At 35.9% G+C, this 24,205-nt stretch overlaps 1 pseudogene; it reads right to left on the bottom strand.

The window, feature by feature from the left end:
- Nucleotides 1-471: 471 nt before the first annotated feature.
- LOC100388517 (etoposide-induced protein 2.4 homolog pseudogene) lies at nt 472-22,911 on the bottom strand (annotated as a pseudogene).
- Between the last annotated feature and the right edge of the window lie 1,294 nt (nt 22,912-24,205).

The following is a 24,205-nucleotide window of genomic DNA, read 5'->3' as shown; positions in this document are numbered from 1 at the left end:
AGTGACCAGGAGCAACTGGGATACTCCTTTACCTCCCACATCCAATGTGTGTGCTTCACAGAAAAATGACAAAAATAAAAAAACCCACAAAATACAACAGCTAGAATTACAAGATCCATTCATCCAAGGGTGGCAGAAGGCAGCAAGGAAAGGCAGGAGGGTAAATGTCACAGGGAGAAGAGCAAAATACTCAAATCAGTCCAGCCACAGTCATCTGCAAATACTAGAAAATAGCTGCAGAAAAACCTGTGGTCCCCACAGACTCAGTGGTGGTGTTAGACATCCACACACTGGTGTCAGGAAGATTCTGCCTTACAGGCACCACAGACAAAACTTCCAGTTCCTCAGAGAGAAGGGAATAGGCAGAGGGCCTTTGGCAGAGTGGGTCCTGCCTTCCCTGGCAGGGGGATCTGAACAGGGAAACGAGATGCCACAGCCAATCCCACCTGTCTCCTTTGGATGGGAGGCAACTCAGCGACCCGCAGCCGCCTTCAGTTTGGCAGGAGATAGATGTGGTGGCGGGAACTTCTCTGCAGAATTTGAGCTGCTCAGGACAGACTGCAGGTAGACCAACTTGTGCAAGAGCCTTGCTCAGGACAGACTGCAGGTAGACCGCCTTGTGGAAGAGCCTGCTGCTTAACAAGACCGCCAAGGAGAACAGGCACAACTGTGAGAGCCTAGTAATATATGAACGCTGTGTTGCTGGTGAGAAAAGCCAAGGGCAAACCAAATCCAAAGTAGTAAGGCCAGTTCCTTTCAAAGTTAGAAGGTCGCTGATGCATTTAAATTCCTTTATTGAAGCAAGGATATTCGAAGCAGTGCAGTGAGGGAGAAGTGACATATGCAGGAGACCAACCACCTGGCCAACAAGACAGATGGGAAAGAGATTCACAGACATTCCTTGAACGAGGAAAAGAGCCTGCTGCAAAAGGGTGAAGACCACACAGCAATTCCCACTAGGGAATGGGTGAGGCTTCCTCTCTGATACTTTAGGTGCCAGGCCCGCTGTATCCTGAAATCAAATGGCATTCACAGATTTGCAAAGAACCAACCAGTGGAGCACCCAAAGAAGACTGGAAATTGACATAAGGAAGAATTCCAGCCATGAGCAAACATCTCCATGTAATAATCAATAAATCAGTCATCAATAACCGGCTGTTACTGACTGAAGCACAGGAACAAACACCCTGTGCTTGAGGCGTGTTTAGAGGAGACTGAAGCCATTCCAAGGGCAACGCTGGAAAACTCTGCTAACAATACGTGACTCACCCTCCTGCTTCCACTGTATTCCGTGGGCTCTTTTCTGTGTTAGAATACTACTTGCCCTTCTGGGTGCAGTGGTCCCTGCCCTGGAACACCATGGCAGAGCTGATGGCCAGGCGTGGAGGAGCTTATCCAGGCCACGGTGTGCAAAGGGACCCGCTGAAGACTTGGCGGTGGAGGTGCGAGTCCTTCATGATGAGAGATTTAGGGGCACTTCTGTCTCCTCTGTGTAGTTGCTAGTATGGATGGTGAATAGATGGCTGACAGTGTCAGAAGCTTTCTTCAGGACCTTGGCAGGGGAACCAAAGACTCCATCTGGGGTATTTGCACCATGTCAAAACTAGATGCTCGAATCCAGCAGTAGGGAAAGGAGCAATGCTGAAGAAGGATAAGTAGTGTCCTAGCACAGAGAAGAGACCAGGGTATGCATTATTTATTAAGGCAATTGCATAGCAAAATTTTATTAGGATTTGGAATGTATCCACCTATTTTTGCAACATTACCAAATTTTGCTATTCTGATAGTGATGCCTACCTAGAGGAGTTGTTGGAGTGAAATTAATGGTGCATAAGCCCAACTGAAATATATTTCTTAATAATTATTAAATCTAGATACACCTAATTTAGTAGGAATTTTTAACTTCGTAGTAATTTACTTCAACTCTTAAGTAATTAATAGAGGGGAGGTATTTATACAATAAAGTATACAAATGAACATTTTAAAATAAAATACAATAGAATCTGATGAAAACTAATCCTTAGATATCAAAAAAACATATTTTTATTATTTGCAAAACCAGTTTTTTGAAAATAAAATGCCTGACATAATTTATGCTATGACATGAAAAGAAAATTTGGTTCCTCATTTTCTCCTAGAACTATAATCATTATGAAATTCATATAAAATAGTTACCAATAAATGAAGAATATAGTAGATTAGAAGCATCATTTTAATCTAATAATTCAATGAGGCTGTAAGAATATAAAATCTAAGGTTTCTGGAGAAGTCACTTAACTTTCTGTCTTTTTTTTCTATTTAAGTTAATACTATTGACATATTCGCAAGGTTGTTGAAAGATATGAGTAATATAAAAATTGTAAAGTAGATTAGAAATATAAAGTGCTATGTAAATGCTTGAAGATGGCTATGCTTCTGTGAAGAAAGCTCAAATTTCTATTTATTTTATCAATACCAAATGAAACACTCTCATATTACTTGAGTGTTATGACAGAGAAATCAAATGCAAATTCTTTACATAGTGAAGAAATAGTTGACTTAAAATGAATGGTGACATGAAATTTACATATTTCAGCTCTTACCTGACCTTTTCATATTATCTGAAATCTTTCCCTACAATAAATGGCTATTTAGGCATTTAGAAAATCAAATTTAGTTGGGCCAAATACTTTGTAATAAAACTGTCTCATAAACGAAACTGTCCTCTGAAGAATCTATTCATGAAAAGAAATATAAGTATGAGTTAAAATATTGTCCCTGGGGAAATAATTTAAACCTATCCAGATAATTACCGTATTGATCTTTGCAAAAACCTTTAGTTTCTTGGCCCAGGGTGTGATCCTCACTGTCTCCTTTAAAACATCAAAAGCAAGGAGTGTGCAAGACCTGCCTCAAACTTCACAAGGTAATTGGAATGTGATTAAATATGTGGTCATTTGTTTAACGTATTTCCTGCATGTTTACATGTAAAGAATAAAGATGCTGAAAAACTATGCCTCTCACTACTTTATTATTTTGACTTTGAATCTCTCAAGGAAAGCAAAATATCAAGTCATTGCATTTGCCTTGCTTGCTCCCTCTCTCCACGAACAAAAATTCAAAATAGCAAAATTTAATTAACAAATATATTTTGATTGTTCTTTATCTTTTTAATAAAAAAAACAAAGAGTTAATTTGTATACATAGATTTATATAATAAAACATTAAAGCCTAGTGAGAGCTTATCAACTTTGATGATATGTTGCAAACTGTGCAAACATTATACTTGGTTTTCGACTAGTTTGTCTCTCCTGAAGTTTAGTCACATACATCAGTACTCCTAAGTCTGTTCTATTTTCCCACCCTTAACCATACCCATAAGTGCTAGATGTGGGTTTTTATCAGCTGACCAAAGTAAATTTAAATTTTTAGTATATGTATCTCAGTAGCCAACTTAATGAATGTATAGTTCCTGAGTGAGCATCGTTTAGAAAATTTAATTGAATATATTCAAACAATATAAAGGGATATAAAACAAAGAAAAGAATAATCCTAGCATGGTGGATTTAGAAGCAACAACTGTTAAGTTGTTGTGTGTATGCCTGTGTGTGTGTGTGTGTTTGTGTGTATATGTATATGTATATAGGTATATACATATGTACCTTTATATATATAGGTACATATCTATATGTATATAGGTATATATATACATTTACACATATATGAATAGACAAAGAAAAAGCCTATTTGAAAGCTTAAAGAGGTTAATATATATGTAATGTGTATATTTGTATAATATACTTATTTATACTTATATATGTATACATGTATTTATATATATACATGTGCATACACATGTGTACATATACACATGTATACCTACATGCTTACAGATACGTGTGTATACATATATACATATATGTGTACATGTATACATGTGCGCACATACATGCACATATGTATATAAACATATATGTACATGTACATGTGTGTATTATACATATATACATATTACATCTATTTTGCTTCTTCTCATGCAAAGCTTTCAAATATGTAGATATGTACATTTGTGTGTGTGCATATATATGGGTAGTATATAATAAAAAAATAATGTATTTTTTGCTTTTTACAAAAATTGTATTATCTTATAGACAATCTCTGTTGCTCTGTAGCTTACTTTTTTCATTTAACTGCTCATAACTGTTTCTTTCTATCCTCTACTTATTTGTCTTCATGATCATTTTTTACGATTACTCTTCCCATCCAAACTTCTACAGTGGGGTGTGGTAAGAAGCAGTACACAGAAAATTAATGAATGTCAATTCTCAAAGCCCAGGACAAGAAACGGGCATCAGGAAAGTTTGTCATCAGATAGAAAGACCCAAACCAGCAAGCTCAAGGTCAGGAGAACACTGGCCCACTGAAGAGAGAATGGTAAGAATAAGAGCAGCTCAGTGATAGATGATCTAAAGAGTTTTTTTTTCTCTCTGTCTCTGTCTCTCTCTCTCTCTCTTTCTTTCTCCCTCTGTGTGTGTGTGTGTGTGTGTGTGTGTGTGTGTTTTATTAAACATAGAAAAGTGGGAAAAATTTATATCAAAATTTAATTCTGAGGCCATATGCAAAGCAGAGTGGGGAAGAAACACATTCAGATTCAGGAATAAGAAAGAACTCTAACAAAACAAAAATTGACATTCTCCCATTTCCTCCCATGTATCAAGCTGTTCCTCACACAAAGCTTTCAAATATGCTTTTTCTTCAGTCTGAATATATTTCTCCTGCCATTTCTTGGTTGACTTTCTCATTCATCCATTAAAAACTTTCTTCAGAGGAGGCTTCCAGGATTCTGTAAGCTAGCATCCTTACTACCAATCAGTTTTTGACACATAGCAAAATAACCCAAATGTAGTAGCTTAAATACAAACTATTTATTTCACTCACAATTATGTGTTTCAGTGTTTTGGCTTGGGTTCAGCTGTGTGGTTCTTCCACTGGTCTCAGTTGGGCTCATTCCCATCTCTATGGTCAGACACAGGTTCTGAGATCAGCTGTCAGTTTGGCCTGGACCTGGCTGGTCCTGAATAGTCTGATTCACATATTTGGGGGTTGGCGGTCTGAAAACTGGGACACTATAATTCTCCTCCATGATCTTGTGCTGGTTTCAAAGTCAACATATGGCAAAAGAGAAATCTTCAATATGCAAATAGTTCTGAAGTTTTTGCTTGCATCTTATTTGCTAAAATCTTACTGACCAAAGTAAGGCACATGATCCACCTAAGTGAAATTTAGACTTTATATGATATGATCTGCAATGTCCTAGTATAAGAGCATGAATACAGAAAGAGGAAGTATTTGAGACTATTTCTACAATCCGCTCAACAGTCTCTCATAATACCTAAAAAAATTTTTCATAGTACTAATATTTATACTTTATTTGCCTAATTATTTTTAACTTATCTGTTTACACTGCTAGACTATAAAACGATGAATACTATATAAATAGAAACCATTTCTATTTTTCCCAACACCATTTTTTAAGTGCCAAGCCAAGGGTCTGCCTGAGATCATGGTCTTTCTAATTAGTTATTGAATAGATGCATAAATGAATCAGAATTGGGGCATAAAATTAGGACTTGAATTCTAGCCCTGGTATCCGAGTCATAAGTCTCAAAGTGCTGTATCATTCATGCATAACTATTTCTTTCTTGTGATTTTTGGTTTGCATAAGAGAAAAATCCATTTGTTCACATTTAATCCATTTGTGTTTTATTTACAGTGGAATATGAATCCTAACTGATCAGTAAATGAAGGTGTAACAAATAGATTTGTAAGAACTATAATGACAAACACCATTTTTGTTATGTGACTATTTGGGCTATATCACAATTGTGGGCTACTGGAACAACAGGTGGAAGTAATCATACAGATACGACAGCAATAAAATTAGGGGTTTCTTACTAAAATAGATGTTTATACTTGCCTTTAAAATACTTTATTAATTCCTCTTTATGTTATCATCATCAGATCTAGGAACAAAGTGTCAGCTGCCTTAATACTGTAGGTTCCCTTTATTAGCCCACTAAGATGTTTTTTAGATGAAACTTCAAATTTTGAGTATCTTGTTGGTTTCAATAGCCAGATTATTTTAACAACGACTGTTTCAATGAATTAACAATGATATTTTTAATAAGAAACTGATATGTGGATGTTTCTAAGACATTGATTCCATTTCTTTTTAAAAAAATTTTATTTCAAAATAACAGTAGATTCTCCTATAACCTAACCATAGGGCGTCTATTCAAATAGGTGACAGGTTTGTATACATGAATAGTCCTGTGGTCTCAGTCATTTCTCAGGACAACTGTCATCCATATAACCAACATTGCTTTAACAAATATGAAAATAGAATTCAGTTAAAATCTCATTTATCAGCAGTCTTTTCTCTGACCCTATCTCAAATATATTTTTATAATTTAAAAATGAACCACTATAAGAGGTGTTGCCGCCAGTATTTTTGCCAGAGGCATACCTAATAGCTGTAAAATACAGTTCACTTTTGATAATCTTAGTAAAAGTATATATTTATAAAAACCTCTAGAGTATTTGAAACTCTGAGTTATCATTTTCATTTTATTTTGAGAAACAATCATTGTTCATAACCAAACTGCTTAACCTGAAGTTTTATTTTATTTTACTCATGCCTCTATCTGGATATAAATATGACTAACATTAAAATGTTTTTGTAGATTCTGATGAACATACAGCAAACACAAAACACTAGAAAACTAAATCCAACAGTACATTAAAAAGGTAGTATGCCATGATCAAATGGACTTTATGCCAGGGATGCAAGAATGGTTCAATATATGCAAATCAATAAATGTGATACATTACATAAACAGAATCAAAGACAAATATCCCATGATTATCACTATAGATACAGAATAAGGATTTCATAAAATTCAGCATCCATTTATAATAAAAACCTTCAACAAATCAGGCATAGAAGGAATATACATCAAGATCATGAAGGTCATATATGGCAAATCCACAACGAACATTATACGAACAAGGAAAAGCTGAAGGCATACATTCTAAAAAACTGGAACAAGACAAGGAGGCCTGCTTTCACCACTGCATGCAACCTAGTTCTGGAAATTCTAGCCAAAGCAGTCGGGGCGGGAGTGGGGGTGGAAATAAAAGTCATCCAAATTGGAAAAGAAGAAATAAAACTATTTTTGTTGGCTGATAATATGAGCTAACATGTAGAAAACTGTAAGACTTCACACACAAAAAAACTCTCAGATTTCATAAGTAAATTCAGTAAAGTTTCAGAACACAAACCAATGTAGAAAAATCAGTAGCTCTTCTATAAACAAACAACAATCTTGCTGAGAAAGAAATCAAGAAAGCAATACTATTTACAATTGCTACAAAATAAAAATAAAATACATATGAATACACTTAATTCGGGAGGTAAAAGATCTCTGCAAAGGAAACTATAAAACAATGATGAAAGAAATTGTGGATGGCACAAACAAATGAAAAAACAATTATGCTCATGGATTGGAAAATTCAATGTCAATAAAATGACCAAGTTGCCCCAAGAAATCTACAGATTCAATGCTATCTCCATCAAAACAGGAATGCAGTTTTTACAGAATCAGAAAAAAGAATCCTAAAATTTACATGGAACCAAAAAAGTGTCTGACAAAGCTAAAAAACAAAAAGCTGGAAGCATCACATTATTGAACTTCAATTTATACTACATGACTATAGGAACCAAAGCAGAAAAACAGACATATAGGTCAATGGAACAAAACAAAGAAGCCGTAACTAAAGCCACATACCTATAGCCAACTTTTATTCGACAAAGTGCAAAAGAACATACATGAGGGAAAGCACATTCTTTTCAATATATAGTGCCAAGAAAATTGCCATATACAGAAGAGTAAAACTGGACCCCTATCTGTCAGGATGCACAAAAATCAGCTCAAGATAAGGACTCACATGTAAGTTTTTTACTGATAAATTTAACTATGAAAACACTAGAAGGAAACCCAGAGAAAACTCTTCTGGACGTCAGTCTAGGCAAAGAATTCATGGCTAATACTTCAAAAGTACAAGCAACAAAAGCAAAAATAAGCAAATGGGTCTTAATGAAAGTAAAAAGCTTCTGTGCAGCCAAAGAAATTATCAGCAGAGTAAACAGAAAACCTGCAGAATGGAAGAAAATAGTGTAAACTATGCATCTGAACAAGGACTGATATCCAGAATTTACAGGGAACTTGAATAACTCAATAACAGCAACAAAAATAACTCCATTAAAAAGCAGGCAAAGACATTAATAGACATTCAATAAAAGACATACAGCTGATCAAAAGGCATGTGAAAAAAATGGTTAATCTTACTAATGATCAGAGAAATGCAAATCAAAACCACAATGAGATATCATCTTACTCCAATCACAATGGTTATTATTAAAAAGACAAAAAGTAGATTTTGGCAAAGGTGTTGAGAAAAGAAAACACTTATATACTGTTGGTAGAAATGTAAATAGTACAACTGCTATGGAAAACAACTGCTGTGGAGATTTCTAAAGGACTAAAAATAGAACTACCATTTTATCCAGCAATTCCACTACTGGGTATCTACCCAAAGGAAAAGAAATCCATATCAAAAAGACATGCACACTCATATGCTTATTGCAGCAGTATTCACAATAGCAAAGATACACACACACACCCACACACACACACACACACACACACACAAACACACACAGAATAGAATGCTATTGAGCCATAAGCAAGAATGAAATAACATCTTTTGCAGCTACATGAATAGAACTGGAAGACATTATCTCAAGTGAAACAACTCAGACACAGAAACTCAAATACCACATGTTCTCATTCATAAGTGAGAGCTAAATAATGTGCATATATGGACATAGAGTGGGGAATGATAGACAATGGAGACTCAAAGACAGTGGACGAGGGTGATGATGAGAAATTATTAAATGTACATTATTCGGGTGGTGGATACCCTAAAAGCCCTCACTTAACCAATACGCAATATATTCATGTAACGACATACTGGTACCCCATAAATTTACACAAATAAAGTAAAATAGAATAAGAAACATCCAAGTACAAATTGCTTATTTTTTCCATTCAATTAATGTGCTCTTCTCTAGATGACATTATCTTTTAAGTTGTATAAGTATCAAAACAAATCGAAGTAAATTTTGTTTGTGCGGGATATTTGATTTTTAATATAATTTACATTGGATGAGAATTATATGCAATGTATACAATGAACAAAAACTTTGAAATATATATTATCCTGGCTTTTTAGTTAACCAGAAAACATGCTGATATAGCTTAGTAGGAATGGGCACTAAATACCAGGACCTTAAGACAGAATGGAGTCTCTACCCAGTGCCCAATTTCTTTGCTCTGGATTTCAAGTCTTTTTATTTGTTTTAACTTGTTTGTGATTCTTCTTTGAATAAGAGGGATAGACAAAAAATGATATGTCTAATAACGAAGGCAGGGCTTAATCTCAGTGTGGAGTAAGGAGAACATACGAAAAGGAGACTCCACAAGAAAAAAGGGAGAGAGAAAGAGAATGGGCTCAGAATTTCTGGAAAAGATGAGAACTATTCTAGTCAATGTAAATGAATCAGGATACCTGAATACTTTTTCCAAGGACAGGAAAATTAGGAATGAGTTGACTCTGCTGCATACAGGAGTTGAAGAGACAGGAGATGGGGAAAGGATAACTTTATTCATCATAGCGAGGGGAAAAGAAAACCTGGCAATGGGGTCCCTATAAATGGGGCAAAGTAATTATGGCCAAGAGGAAGAGGAAGTGAGAATAGATTGACCTTAGAGAGAGAATGGGAATGAGATCTTGCAGGGCCTCTATTCTAACAAGAATCAGACTTCTCTGTGAGCTAGGAAGTCATTGGAAAGTGCTTCCCAGTGATGTGATTTATCTACATTTCTAAAAGAAAAACTCTTAGTGTTGATGTGAGAATAAGTTGTTTAAATGATAAAATTATAAGACCATGACTCAAAAACAGAACTGCATTACATTTATATCAATTAACTTCTATCTCATTTTTAAAATGTTTATGACCATTTCCTTTTTTTTTCTTTTTTTTTCTTTTTTTTTTTGAGATAGAGTTTTTGCTCTTATCACCCAGCCTGGAGTGCAATGGCATGATCTTCACTCACGTCAATCTTAGCCTCCTGGGTTCAAGGGATTCTCCTGCCTTGGCCTCCCTAGTAGCTGGGATTACAGGTGCCCACCACCACACTCAGCTAATTTTTGTATTTTTAGTTGTGATGGAGTCTCACCATATTAGGCAGGCTGGTCTCAAACTACTGACCGTAGGTGATCCGTCTGCCTTGGCCTCCCAAAGTGCTGGGATTACAAGCATGAGCCACTGTGCATGGTTGTTTATGGCCAACTTTAACTAAATATACCTTTAAAAAGTTCTATTTATTTTTATTTAAAAAGCAATTTAGAAGCAGGTAACTTTTACTTAGCATGGTATTTACCAAATTTAGTAATCTAATATGAAAGAGAAGTATCAAATGTAAACATAAATTTAGAAATGGTCTCTTTTATTACACATAGTTATTGTTTGAAATAAAGAAACTATCCATTGAAATTTTATGATGGATTGATAGCATTAAGGCATTTTGCACTGATTGGTGAATAAATAAAGCTGCTTCAAAGAGCAAATGTAGAAACAAAAGTAGAAGAATTAAGTCTTCTATAGAAACTCAATATATTACTTTTTGTATTCAGGAGATATTACCTCTTTGAAAAGAGAAAGCAGCAAATAGAAAACAAAGTGAGATCATTTATGTCACATTCAGAGAAATAGAAACAAGTTCAAATAATTATGGAGAAATAATTTTAAAATGAAAACTATTTGGAACTGCCATGGAAATCCTGATCAGGTCATATCTTTTTCACTTCCAAATCAAAAGAAGTAAGATGGGTTCACATATAAGACATTATATGGTAGATGAAAATAATACCTTCAGCTACTATATAACTGCAGCAGAAAAACTTATATACACCTTCATTATTTGCTAGTAAAAGAATCCAGAAACTTTGCCATTAACCTCCCCATTATGGAAATAGTGGATTTTTTTAAACCAAGCACTTTGGAATAAAAACCCCCAAAACATTTAGGTGCAATTCTGAACTATTTTAACAACTGTGTAGCATTAGGCAAATTATCTAAGTCCTCCAAACCTCAGAGTTTCCATCTGAATACTGAAATAATAATGATGACTTCTACCTCATAGGATTAGTATAATTACTAAATAAGATGTTTTAAAGTGCTAATAAAATGCATAAATAATAAATGTTAGTTTTTTCTAGTTTTTTAAAATTATAATCTTTCAAAGACCATCAGAACAAAATGGTAACCCAAAAATTATATCACATTTGTGCTCTTCTAATGTCTTCTTTAGGTTTCTGTAAAAGTCTATGCATTTTGTTCTATGTATTCCAACCTAAAAATATTTTATTAGAATTCTATGCTCCTGCCAGAAAAGGAGCTATTATTCAACATTGTCATAAAAACAAAAAGTTATATTACTTATTTAAAGAGCAAAACAATAGCAAGAATTGCCTATCATGTTACATTTTCCTATTAAAAATGCTATGCTTCCTATGTGTTTGCTTAGCTTAGGAATATTATTGAAATCAATAACAACGAAACTTATGAAAAAACCACAGGTCTTTACAAATATCATTTTCATTATATTAAAGAATGAAGCATGTTCCACTTTTTAATCTTTTCCTTAGCTAAGGAATCATCTTGAGTATTGCGATAGATGTTAAAGGTTATGGTCTCAGTTATGGGCCCCTCTTCCCTCTCTTCTAACTTATTTCTACTCCAACTGTGGCTCATGGTCATCCGTGGCAGCCTGTAAACTAGTTGCTACCAGTTCACAAGAAGAGAACTACAGAAAATGAGAGGAAGTGGCTATAAACATGATGGCAATTTGACATTGTCACAACATACAAGTACACTGTCAGTGGACTTCTCTTCTCGAACAGGAGGTAGAGCAGTTCACACTCTCATTACATAAGTAGGATCGTCTAACAATAAGTGTGTGATATTACATTTTTTTAAAAAACTAAAGCTTTAGGAAAAGTTGCAGGAATAATATTTTTTAAAACCCTAAAACATACAAATAGCGAGAATAATATAAAAAAACTCTTTCAGCCTCCTGGCCCCAAAACCCTATTCATGTACCTTCAATTACAGCAAAAGGATAAAATTCAGGCTCACAGTTGCACGCAATTGTCTGGTCTCTCACATCTTAAATCTAAAAACCTTCAGCCTTTCATTAAGCTTCATGCCCTCGAAACTTTTCTTAAGGTTACAGAGCAGTAACGTCTTATGCCTAAACACAGGTTTATACATTTTTGATATAATTATTACAAAAACAATGCTTCTTACTGCATCTTAACAGGTGGCACTGGATATTGATATGTTCCATTACTGGTAATGACAAATTTGATTATGTTGATTCTGGAAAATTTCTTCATAATGTTATATATTTGTATGTTTTAGGGTTTTAAAAAATAATTTGTACAGAGACGTTCTGAGATTCTGCACATATTGTTTCTTATTGTATTTTATCATCCTTTGATGCATTTTGCTGGAATTAATTATTATTATAAACATTTTTCAAAGGTCTTTCTAATTTTACCATTCCTTCTACATGTATTTTACTTAAAAAAGAGCTTTACCATATATTTTTTATTTATACATTTGCTTATATATATCAGCATGGACTTATATTTTTTAAATGCTATTCAGTGATCTGCTATTATGATTATTCATTTTGGTGTTAAAATTGTCCCAGATTTAGCCAGTGAGTAATCCCCAGGGCAGGCTGCCACCTATGTTTTTGTGATGTGCATCATTCATTGAGCACTCTTTTATTTTCAATCGTAACAAAATTGTTTAAACTCATCCTATGCTTTCCCTACATCCGCCCTGGAATTAGCCATTTTTGCAAGGAAAACTTGTTCCTTTGAGGAGAATGTATCCAGAAACCATTATCTGGGCACTAGTGTGATCTGATGCTAGCATCCTCATTTGTATCTATATTTATTTCTATTTCTATCTATATGTGCATTGTAAAATATGAGTTCACACTGACACTTCCCATTCTACTCCAGTACAACAAAGTTCATTCTAGCTTCCTCCTTTTCCATATCTGTACCTCCTTAATATATTTAATTATTGGTTTAATCTCCTGTGTTTAGCCAATCTCCTGACCATGTCAAGCTGCCCTTGACATACTACTATAAAGCCTTATTGGAAGGCCACCACTGCTGCTGTTACTGTACTGCCTTGCTTCCCACTCTAAAGCCATCCCCATATGGACTGATGATACCAGCGGTCCTTGGGATGCACCGACAGACATGCCCTAGGTTATTACTGCTTCTCTAAGGCCTGCTCACTTACTTTTAGATTGAATTGGGAAGGGAGGGAAGAAGGAAAGGAAGGAACTAAGGAAGAAAGAAAAAACGACAAAGAGAGAGAAAAAGAAAGAGCATCATATGATAGTTGCAGATTCGTTCATCAATTATAAAGAAAAATATATGAAATATGAGAAAACATAAGAATGATTTATTTTTATAACATTTGAAGCAATTTAACCATTTAAACTGTCTTTAAATTTATAGCTCAATATTATTAGAATATTAAAAATAAAGTGTTTTATTTATATTTAACTCTAATTTTCAGATAAAAACATTTGATTTTTAGCCAATGAAAGTTTGACCTTTTATAGTAGTAGTAAATTAAGACTTGACAATTGAAGTGACTCCTTTCTTTAAGAAATGAGGAACAGATGGGGATCTACCAGCTTGTTTGCCCTCCACCCAAAATATGGACACAAATATGCCAGTTCAGGAAGAGCCAGCAATGATGTCTCCAAATGCAGGATGACTGGCCATGAGGCCAGCCAGAGACCCAAGAGAGAACCTTCTCCAGGTCCCTAGGGAGAGGTGCGGCAACAGACTCTGGGCCAGAACTGGCAGGAGCATGTTTCCTCGGGTGTGTTGTTTCATGAACTCACCATCAAATTAGAATCTGATCTGCCTCATGGACAAACCCTGTCATTCACCATAGACTTCCACTGGTTCAGTAAGTGGTGTGTGAGCTGTTATGCCCTTTGAGTTCAAAATTGTAGGATGGTACCCCAGAACCATCTTACCTCACTACATTTATAGGATTGTTGCTTTCATTCTTGATTCAGGCTCTTCTCCAACTACAGCAGACCACCTGAAGTCTCTTCAGCTACAGCTTCACTGGAAAGGCCCCAAGTCTGCACCAAACTAGTGAGCCAGCAGTCCCAGAAACAGCAACAGGAGGAAACCACAGAGCTTTACTCAGTGTTTTTAACACCATTTTTAAAACAGCAGCTGCAGCAACAACTATTGCTTCTAATAGTGATATTAATAGTAATCATACTTATCGTGACTACAATAATTATAACTGTTAACGTTTAGTTTATATATAGATTTATTATTTGTAATGTTCTATAATTTACTTTCAGTAACACATATATGTTAATTTGCCATAAACATCAGGACCCCAAAACACTTCACCTGATGAATGAATCTCACCTATGGATCCATGGCTACTCAACCGCCGGTTCAACCCTCTCAGCACTTCACCCCTACACCTAGGATATGGGCAGCCTTCTGAGATGATATCATAGCCTGACATGCATATGGTCTGTTGAGATCTTAGATCTTAGAGCTCTGCTCTGGTAAAATCAAAGGACAACTTCAAGGCACACTCAGCTGTTCAGCTAAACTGCAGAAGGAGGAAATATTTTTTCAACAGATCTATATTTATGTCACTTGCTTTCAGACTATGAGGTTGTTTCAGGCACAGTATTTTGATTTAGTCTGTGTTGAAAATCATAAATAGCCTACAAATACCAAAAAGGGATGAAAAGAATTTGCCGACATGTGGAGTGCATTATACATGTTTTCAAATTTCTCCTATGGTGAGAAATGAAAAATATAATGTTAGGTCTTGATTTTCTAAACTCAGTGCTCTGCCATTTCCCCAGATTATTCTAGATCCTTCCAAGACACTGCAGTAGCATTCTCTGGAGCGGATTATTCCCAGTGGTGAAGAGTACTAGATGGATGAGAACCTCACAAAAATCCTGCTGCTATTGTGGAATTGTCACTCTCCAGGACCTCGCAGGACTAGGGAGCTGTATGAGTCATGTGGTCTGTGGAGGTACCTGGCCTTTTGCATCAGGGAGAGTTAATCCTGGGGCTTGGAACAAATTCCTTGACTTAGAACAATTATGTAAAGTATTTGAAAGAGAAGACATAATGATACTGATTGCAAAAACAGCAGCAATTCTTCATTCCTCCTTATATAGATGTCCTTAGCAAGGTATTTTTTTAGCTCCTCCCAATACAGATTTTGTTTCCCAAAACTTGAATCTCATGGGCCTTATTAGCTCTAGCCAATAGAAAGCTGTGAATATGACACTGTCCCAGTTTCGGATCTGGGGACAAAAGTTCTTTAGTGTGTCTGCTTTTTCTTTCAGAACTCTGCGATCTCCATGGGAACAAACCAATATTAACCTGCTGGAGCAGGAGATACCATGGAGAGGAAAACCAAGTGCCTCAGTTGACAGCCAGCTCACTGCTAGAAGCAAAGCTGCCAATTCAACCGGAAGATGATCTATGCCTGAAGGAGCCCAGCTGGGACCAGAATAATGGCCCAGCTGAACCCAGCCAAAATAGCTCACCAGCTCAATCATGAATTTTGGGGTGGCTTTTAATGCAGCAACAGCTAACTAATATGTATACCCAATGCTAATAGCATGTCAGGATTGAATGACAGAGCTGATTACTGTTTACCTGGCAAACAGAAGACACCCTGTAGGTACTGATATTCTTTTCCCTCATTTAAAGTTGTAACTCTTGTCAGATGGTGTTGAGTTATGAAGAAATGCATGTAGACATGTATGCATGGGATTGTTGCTTAATCTCACGTGGTGTCCCATGCCACGGAAAGAGAAGCACTGTCTGACCGTTAGGAATAGGGCCGAATTACAAAATAAAACGTTTGTCCTTAATCTATTTCCTCCACATCTAAATTCTGGAGGTCAAGGCTATGGATAAATATGAAGACCTGGGCTCCCTTCTCTGGGGCCTCGTGTCCTTTGTTCACTGTGAGAACTTTGGAAGTGGGGATAGATCACCCTGAAGCAGCAGGTGGGAGATGGTGTGCTACCTGTGGACAATTCCTACTTGTATCTCCCTTCTCTCTCTCTGGGCACTGTCTCTCTCACCATTGGGGCTGAGGATAGATATTGGCCAAAGAGGGTGTTCCCTTTCCTCTGGCAGAAAAGGGAAGTTAGGCCTTCCATGTCCCTGAAGTCACAAGAGTCAGAGCCCACAGAGCTGCACTTCAGTGTGACAACCAGTGTCCACATGGGGCTACTGAGCTTCTGGAGTGTGGCTGGTCTGCATTGTGAAGTGATAGAAGCTTTAAAGACAGAGTGACTTTGAAAGATTTAGTACCAAAAACCCCTTTATTAGTAATATTATATTAATTACACATTTACATAACATTTTGAATATATTGGGTTAAATTTGTGAAAAACGAAATGAGGCACAAAAGAGTGAGTGCTGGTTTTACATAGAGATGTGATCCTTTATATATTGAGCTGGGTTTTGTAGCATAACTGATGGCAAATGGATCAACCACACTGCGCCATTCGCATAGATGCCGAGTAATGAAGGATTTAAATCATCAACATTTAGGTGGCACTTACAACTCATCGAAAGATAGCTTGTCCATATATAATATCATTGGTTGGCAATTTCTCAACTTTTTAAAAAATGCTGCTCCACTGTGGCCTGGCTTCATATGCTTAATTATATTTAGAAGCAAGATCAAGCTGAAATCATGGTAACCAAACCCCCTTGCTCTGAAACTTTCCTCAAAAGTCAAATATGCTGTAGTTATGATCTCTTGCCTGATCTCACCTTCATAGTCTACTCTTTCAGGGCTCTTCATATTACTTGATTGTATGAACTTACAAGCTTATTTAGAGATACACTGAAGTCTTATGTAAATGTGGTTTTCTGAAAGTACTTCATCCATGTTAGTGATAAGACTATAATCTAGGGTAAAGCATAGTTAAAGATTAACAAGACTGTTCCTCCTCCGTGTCTTTGCTTCAAGTCCTTTCATTATACGAGTTGTTTCCACTGGGATTTTTTCTGTTTGACCCTCTTAAATATGCCATGTAGTAATTTCTGCACCCAAATTTTAGTGAAAATTATGCAGGGTAAATTTGGGACAAAAAGAAAGGAGGAAGTTGAGGAAAGAAGATTGGGTAAGGAGAGACAGCTAGAGAATTTAAAGAGAAATTTAAATATTGATAATGTTTTGGTGAGAATGGTGTACCTTATTAAGCTTACTCTCTGATATATTTATCTGGTGAGTATACTATTCAACTATTAGAGACAAAATGTACAACTTTGTGTGTTTTCTAAAGATATCTGTTTATTATATACAAGACCAACCAAATTCTTTCTGTTAATAATTGGCTTAAATGCATTTCTAAAACATGTAAGTATTTGAAGCTGTTGACATTTATTTTAGTAAAAAACTTCAGAAATTCAGGTACATCAGCCGTTCACCTAAATTTGTAGTTCTGGAAGAGGTGTTGGGTTTTCTAATATGTTTTCTTCTATTATTCCTAAATAACATAATTTTTCCACTTGCTATTTCACCATTTATCTATCTTGCAGAGGTGAAATTTTTGTAAAGTAAAAGCTTTTAGTAAACAGCCAAAAAAGTTTTGCCACTGCTCTGTTGCTACTGAGGCAGGATGTGAATAAGCTTTCCCTTAAAGATTCCATTGGAAACCCACCATCACAAATTCCATTCATTACAGGCAATCAGTGTGTCCTTCGCTGCCATTCTGCACCGCCTGCTCAAAAAGAGCATTGGTTGATAGCAGTAGGGAGCAAAGCTGCCGGGCTGAAGCTGACAGCAAGAAAATGAAATGAAGTGTTCATTACAATTATCAGAACAAGCCAGGGTTAGGGGAAAAAATATAGCCAGAAAGAAAAACTAAATATTTATTTGATTTGCAATACCTACCAATTAAAGCTAAAATTGAGGGATATTGTTTGTTTGTTTTAGTTTGGCTCTGAAATATTCAGAATATTGACTCAATATTCATGCTCCCTTTATTAGTGAAGATTTATATTTGTATAAGAATATGATGGGAAATGAAGTTTTGTGCTAAATTTGAGTTTTAAGGAAGCTCAAAATGTCCAAACAGTGGACACAACATTCTGTATATAAGAGCATTGGAGTAGAAAAAAAAAAAGAAAAGAAAGAAAATTATTATAAGATAGTCTGTATTCACTGCATACCCTAAAGCAGCAACATGACGTTGTGCTAAGTGTTCAAAGTTAAAGCAAGGATCTGTATTCTGATTCTGGATCTGGCACTGGCTAAACTCGTATGATCACTGATAAATCATTATCTATATTTTAACCTTGGCTTTTACATCTTAAAAATGGGACTTAAAAATGACTATTGCCCTATTTACCCAAAACAGTAGTGAGAAGATTGAATGACAAAATGCGGGTGAAAGAGGCTAATATATTTTAAAGCTCCACAGACACTATGGCAAACTCTAAGGTATACATCCTTTTTTTATACCATCTTTACTATCCATAGTAAAATTCATAGAGCAGATCACTACCTACAAACATAATTTTGGAAAGAAACATTGTAATTACCCAACTATAATATAAAGATTATGTAAAAGCAAAATAATTAAATGATACATTTCAGTACATAAATGTTAGAAAACAGCATTTCTAGAGGACATTCCAAATGAACCATACATGAATACAACTCTGTGTAAGATTACTGAGAAGGGCCAGGTGCAGTGACTCATGCCTGTAATCCCAGCACTTTGGGAGGCCAAATCAGGTGGATCACCTGAGATCAGGAGTTCGAGACCAGCCTGGTCAACATGGTGAAACCCTGTCTCCACTAAAAAGACAAAAATTAGTCAGTCATGGTGGCGGGCAACCATAATTCCAGCTATGCAGGAGGCTGAAGCAGGAGAATCGCTGGAACCTGGGAGGCAGAGGCTGCAGTGAGCTGAGATTGTGCCACTGCACTCCAGTCTGGGTGACAGAGCAAGACTCTATCTCAAACAAAGAAAAAAAAAGATGACTGAGAAAGTTGTAGCTACAAATGCAGACTGACACAGAGAAGTTGTATAGGTTTTTCCTAAATCACAGGCAGTGCTGTTTGCACTGATGTAATCTTATAAAATGATGAAAGAATCTTGTAAATTTTCAAACCAAGAAAATATATCCCTCTCTATTTGCAAGTGTTCAGCATTCCTAGAAAATTCCACATACATCAAATGGAATCAAAAGTGGAATTTATTTGTAATGTAACATAAGTCTCTAGACTAAAATGTAACATCAAAGGGTATAAAAATAAGTTGAATTTATTTGTAATGTAACATAATTCTCTAGACTAAAAAGGTTGTAAACAGGCTTTTCATTACATGAAAATTTGGTGGGACATTCCACATTTGTGCAGTGTATGACATAATTCTGTATTGTGCAGGTATATTGAAAATACTGTAGGTTGCCTAGTCTATCTGACTGCCACCTGGTGAAGGCCAATATTGAATCATCTGATAATCAAAAGCATACTTATTTTCCAAATACCTTCTCTGGATTTAACCACTGCCATTGAAAATTATGGGTCTTTAGATCAATGAAAATATCCAAATTACTGTTTTCCCCAATAATAAGCCTAATGTATAAAAACCCATCACTTTGGGAGGCTGAGGTGGGTGGATCACAAGGTCAAGAGATTGAGACCATCCTGGTCAACATTATGAAACCCCGTCTCTATTAAAAACACAGAAAAATTAGCTGGGCATGGTGGTGCGTGCCTGTAATCCCAGCTACCCAGGAGGCTGAGGCAGGAGAATTGCCTGAACCCAGGAGGCAGAGGTTGCCATGAGCCGAGATCGCGCCATTGCACTCCAGCCTGGGTAACAAGAGCGAAACTCCATCTAAAAAAAAAAAAAAAAAAAAAAAAAAACCATCTATCATGTTTTCATAATAATAAATGGTTAATTTTACTTCACATTTGATTGAAATGTCAGTTAAATCATGTGGAAAATTTATTAAATTTTCTTTGTATTTTTGGCCATCAACCATTATAAACTCCTAATTTTATAGATTCATCCAACTCTCCTTGTACCTGAGACTCTTCAGATCCAAGTTGTTCTACATTATTCTCAGAAATTCTTCTTATATAAGTACTACATGATGTATGTCTGCGAATGTGCCTCCCATGACTCTGCATTCTCTGGTACTCCTGTTTCTAATCAACACCTGCTAATTCAATAACTTTACTACTGTTTATATTAGAACTATCCTCTCCATGTTTGTTTAGATTATACATGTTCAGGTTCTCACCATTCTTCAAATACACTTTTACAATAGTTTCTTCCTGAATGGTGATTGTTTCAAATATTTGTCTAAGAATGCCATTGTCTTGTTTAAACTTTTCAATTTCTGGATAGAGTCATTTTTTTTTATTGCTAGGTATTCAAATAACCCCAAGATCAGGTATTTTGTCCACACACTACATAAATATTTGGTAGGATTCTCCTTCCATTCTAATCCTTTCTGATAGAAGAAGGAAGAAGAGAAGAGGAGGAGGATAAGGAGGAGGAGGAGAAAGGATGAGGAGGAGGAGGAGGAAGAAAGAAAGAAAGAAAGAAAGAAAGAAAGAAAGAAAGAAAGAAAGAAAGAAAGAAAGAGAAAGAAAGAAAGAAAAAGAGGAGGATAGGGAGAAGGAGGAGGAGGAAGAGGATGAGGACAGGGAGTGGGGAGAGGGGAGGAGGAGGAGAAAGAGGAGGAGGAGGAGGAGGAAGAGGAGGAGGAGGAAGAGGAGGAGGAGGAGGAGAGGGAACAGTTCCTGGTGTACTTAAAACTGGTTAATACTTGTGTACCTTTGCTGAAGTGCTGTTTATGTGGAAATATCTACCCAAATCTCATCTTTCATGGCACAGAGGTCTTAGTCCATTCAGGTTGCCGTAAGAATATAATAGACTAGGTGGCTTATAAACAACATAAATTTATCTGCCACAGGGAGGCTGGGAAGTTTTAAAACAGGATCATGACAGATTCAGCAACTTGTGAGGGCTGGGTACACTTTTTGGTTCACGGATGGCCATCTTTTTGCTGTGTCTGCACATGACTGAAGGGATGAGGCAACTTTCTGGGACATCTTTTATAAGGACGCTAATCTCATTCCTGAAAGGTCAACCTTTATGACCTAGTCACCCCTGAAAGGCCTCATCTCCTAACGCTGTCACATTGGGAATAGATTTTAACATATAAATTTGGAGGGAGTCACACAAGTTTTTTGATTTCCCAATGCATATAAACATTATGTTTGAACTATAATGTAGTCTATTAAGTGTGCAATATCAGTATGTCTAAAAGACAATGTAAATACTTATATTTAAAAATAATTTATTGCTAAAAATGCTGGCAATCATCTGAGCCTCCAACGAATTGTAATCTTTTTGCTGGTGAAGGGTGTTGCTTCTATGCTGATGCCTGCTCATTGCTCAGGGTGGTAGTTGCTGAAGATTGACGCGAGTTTAGCGGTTTCTTAAAATAAGACGACAGTGAAGTTCACTGCATCAATTGACTCTTTGTTTCACAAAAGATTTCTCTCTAGCATCTGATGCTGTTTGACAGCCTTTTACCCACAGCAGAACTTGTCTGAAGATTAGAGTCAATCCTCTCAAACCCTGCCACTACTTACTAACCAAGTTTATGAAATTTTCTAAATCCATTATTGTCATTTCAACAATGTTACAGCATCTTCACCAACAGTAGTTTCTGTCTTATGAAACCATTCCTCATCTATTCCAGTTCTATCATGAGATTGTAGCAATTCTGTCACAACTTCAGTTTCCACTAGTCCTCTCGATATTTCCATGACATCTGCAGTTACTTTTTTCTTAAGCACCTAAAAGTCATCGATGAGGGTCAGAATCAGCTTATTTCAAACTCCTGTTAATGTTGATGTTTTGACTTCCTTTCATGAATCATGAATGTTCTTGATGATACATGGAATGGTGAACCCTCTTCAGAAAGGTTTTAGTTTCTTTTGCCCAGATACATAAGAGGAATCACTATCTATGGCAGCTCTAGCCTTACAAAACATGTTTCTTCAATAATGAGACTTGAAAGTTGAAATTACTTTTTGATCCATGGGTTATAGAATGCATATTGTGTTAATAGGCATCAAAATAACATCAATTTCCTTGTGCATCTCCTTCAGAGCTCTTAGGTGGCTAGGTGCATTGTCAATGAGCAGTAATATTTTGAAATTAAGGTTTTTTCTGAGCAGTAGGTCTCAAAATGTGCTTAAAATATTCAGTAAACCATGCTGTAAACAGATGTACTCTCATCCAGGCTTTGTCATATCCAGGATTTCAAGAATAGTAAACAAGGATTGGCTTCCACTTAAAGTCACCAGATACGTTAGCACGTAACACAAGAGTCGGCCTGTCCTTTGAAACTTCAAAGCCAGGCATTGACTTCTTCTATCTATGAAAGGCCTATATGGCACCTTCTTCCAGTAAAGACTGTTTCTTTTACACTGAAAATCTGTTTAGTGAAGCCAGCTTCATCAATGATGTTGGCTAGATCTTCTGCGTAACTTGCTGCAGCTTCTATGTCAGCTCTTGCTGCTTCACCTTGGACTTGTAAGTTATGGAAACTGTCTGACAGCTTCAAACTTTTCTTCTGTGGCTTCATCAACTCTTTCAGCTTTCATAGAATTGAGGGTTAGGGTCTTGCTCCAGACTATGTCCTGACTTTAGGAAATGCTATGGCTGGTTTTGTCTTCTATTCAGTCCACTGAAAGGCAGTTTTCCTTTCTTTATCATTCATGTGTTCACTGAAGTAGCACTTTAATTTTCTCCAAGAACCATTTCATTGCATTCATAACTTAGTGAGGAAAATATGCCACAAACAGAGAGGCTAAAAACTAGGCCTCTTGTACCAAGAAGCTTGTATCTTTCTTACTAAGTTTAACCATTTCTAGCTTTTAACTCAAAGTAAGAAATGTGTGACTCTCACTTGAGCACAGAGAAGACATTGTAGGGTTAATATTTGACCTAGTTTCACTATTGTGTCTTAGGGAATAGACGGGGAGAGAGATGGGGGAAGGACTGGTTGTTGGAGCAATCAGAATACCTGTGAAATTTATAAATTAAGTTTGCTGTCTTATCAATACATTGCTGTCTTTTGGCAAGGTTTGTGATGCCCCAAGATAATCACACTAGTAATATAAAATATCTGATTATAAATCACCATAACAGATACAGTAATAGTGAAACTGTCTTAAATATTGAGATTATTACTAAATGTGACACATAGAAAAGAAATGAGCATGGACTGTTAGGGAAATGGCACTGATAGACTTACTAAATGCAAGGTTACCAGAAACCTTCTGTTTATGAAAACTGTGACACCTGAAGCTCAACAAAATGAACACAATAAAATGAAATTTGCCTCTGCTTTTTTACTAATGCATTTTCCCTTTTGGTTTAACTTGTTAAAGGCAAATCAATGATTATTTCTTACTCATCTCAATTATTTTTCATCTATTTTAGCAACCTATAAAGTCTAACATAATATGCAATTAGTAAATAGCTATTAAAATATATAAATGAATTTAAGCTGGTATAATATAAATTGGTAGGCCTTAAGATCTAGCAAAAGTATTTAGCTTTTGTTTTCTATTTTTTGCTAAAAAGTAAAATGAGACCCACCAAAAGTCAGAATGGTTTGCAGAGTACATACAATTTCTCCAGGGTTTAAAATTCAACTGATGTCAGTTGTATACTCTTAACATTTCTTGAGTGATCTGATGACACTAAAATCTCCAAAGAGCAAAAATCAAGTGCCTTTTCAATAAAGGTTGCCACTTATGCCTTTTAACTAGCTTGGGTCCTTTTTTTTCTTAATCTGATTAAATCATGCTTTGAAAGTTCAGCGAAAACCATTTGTTCTTATGTATCCTTAAAAAAAAAGGTAAAATAATTAT

Source organism: Callithrix jacchus, chromosome 17, assembly GCF_049354715.1.
Source record: "Callithrix jacchus isolate 240 chromosome 17, calJac240_pri, whole genome shotgun sequence".
Classification (NCBI taxonomy): Eukaryota; Metazoa; Chordata; class Mammalia; order Primates; family Cebidae; genus Callithrix; species Callithrix jacchus.
Note: the sequence above shows the minus strand (reverse complement) of the source record. Positions and strands in the feature narration are given on the sequence as shown.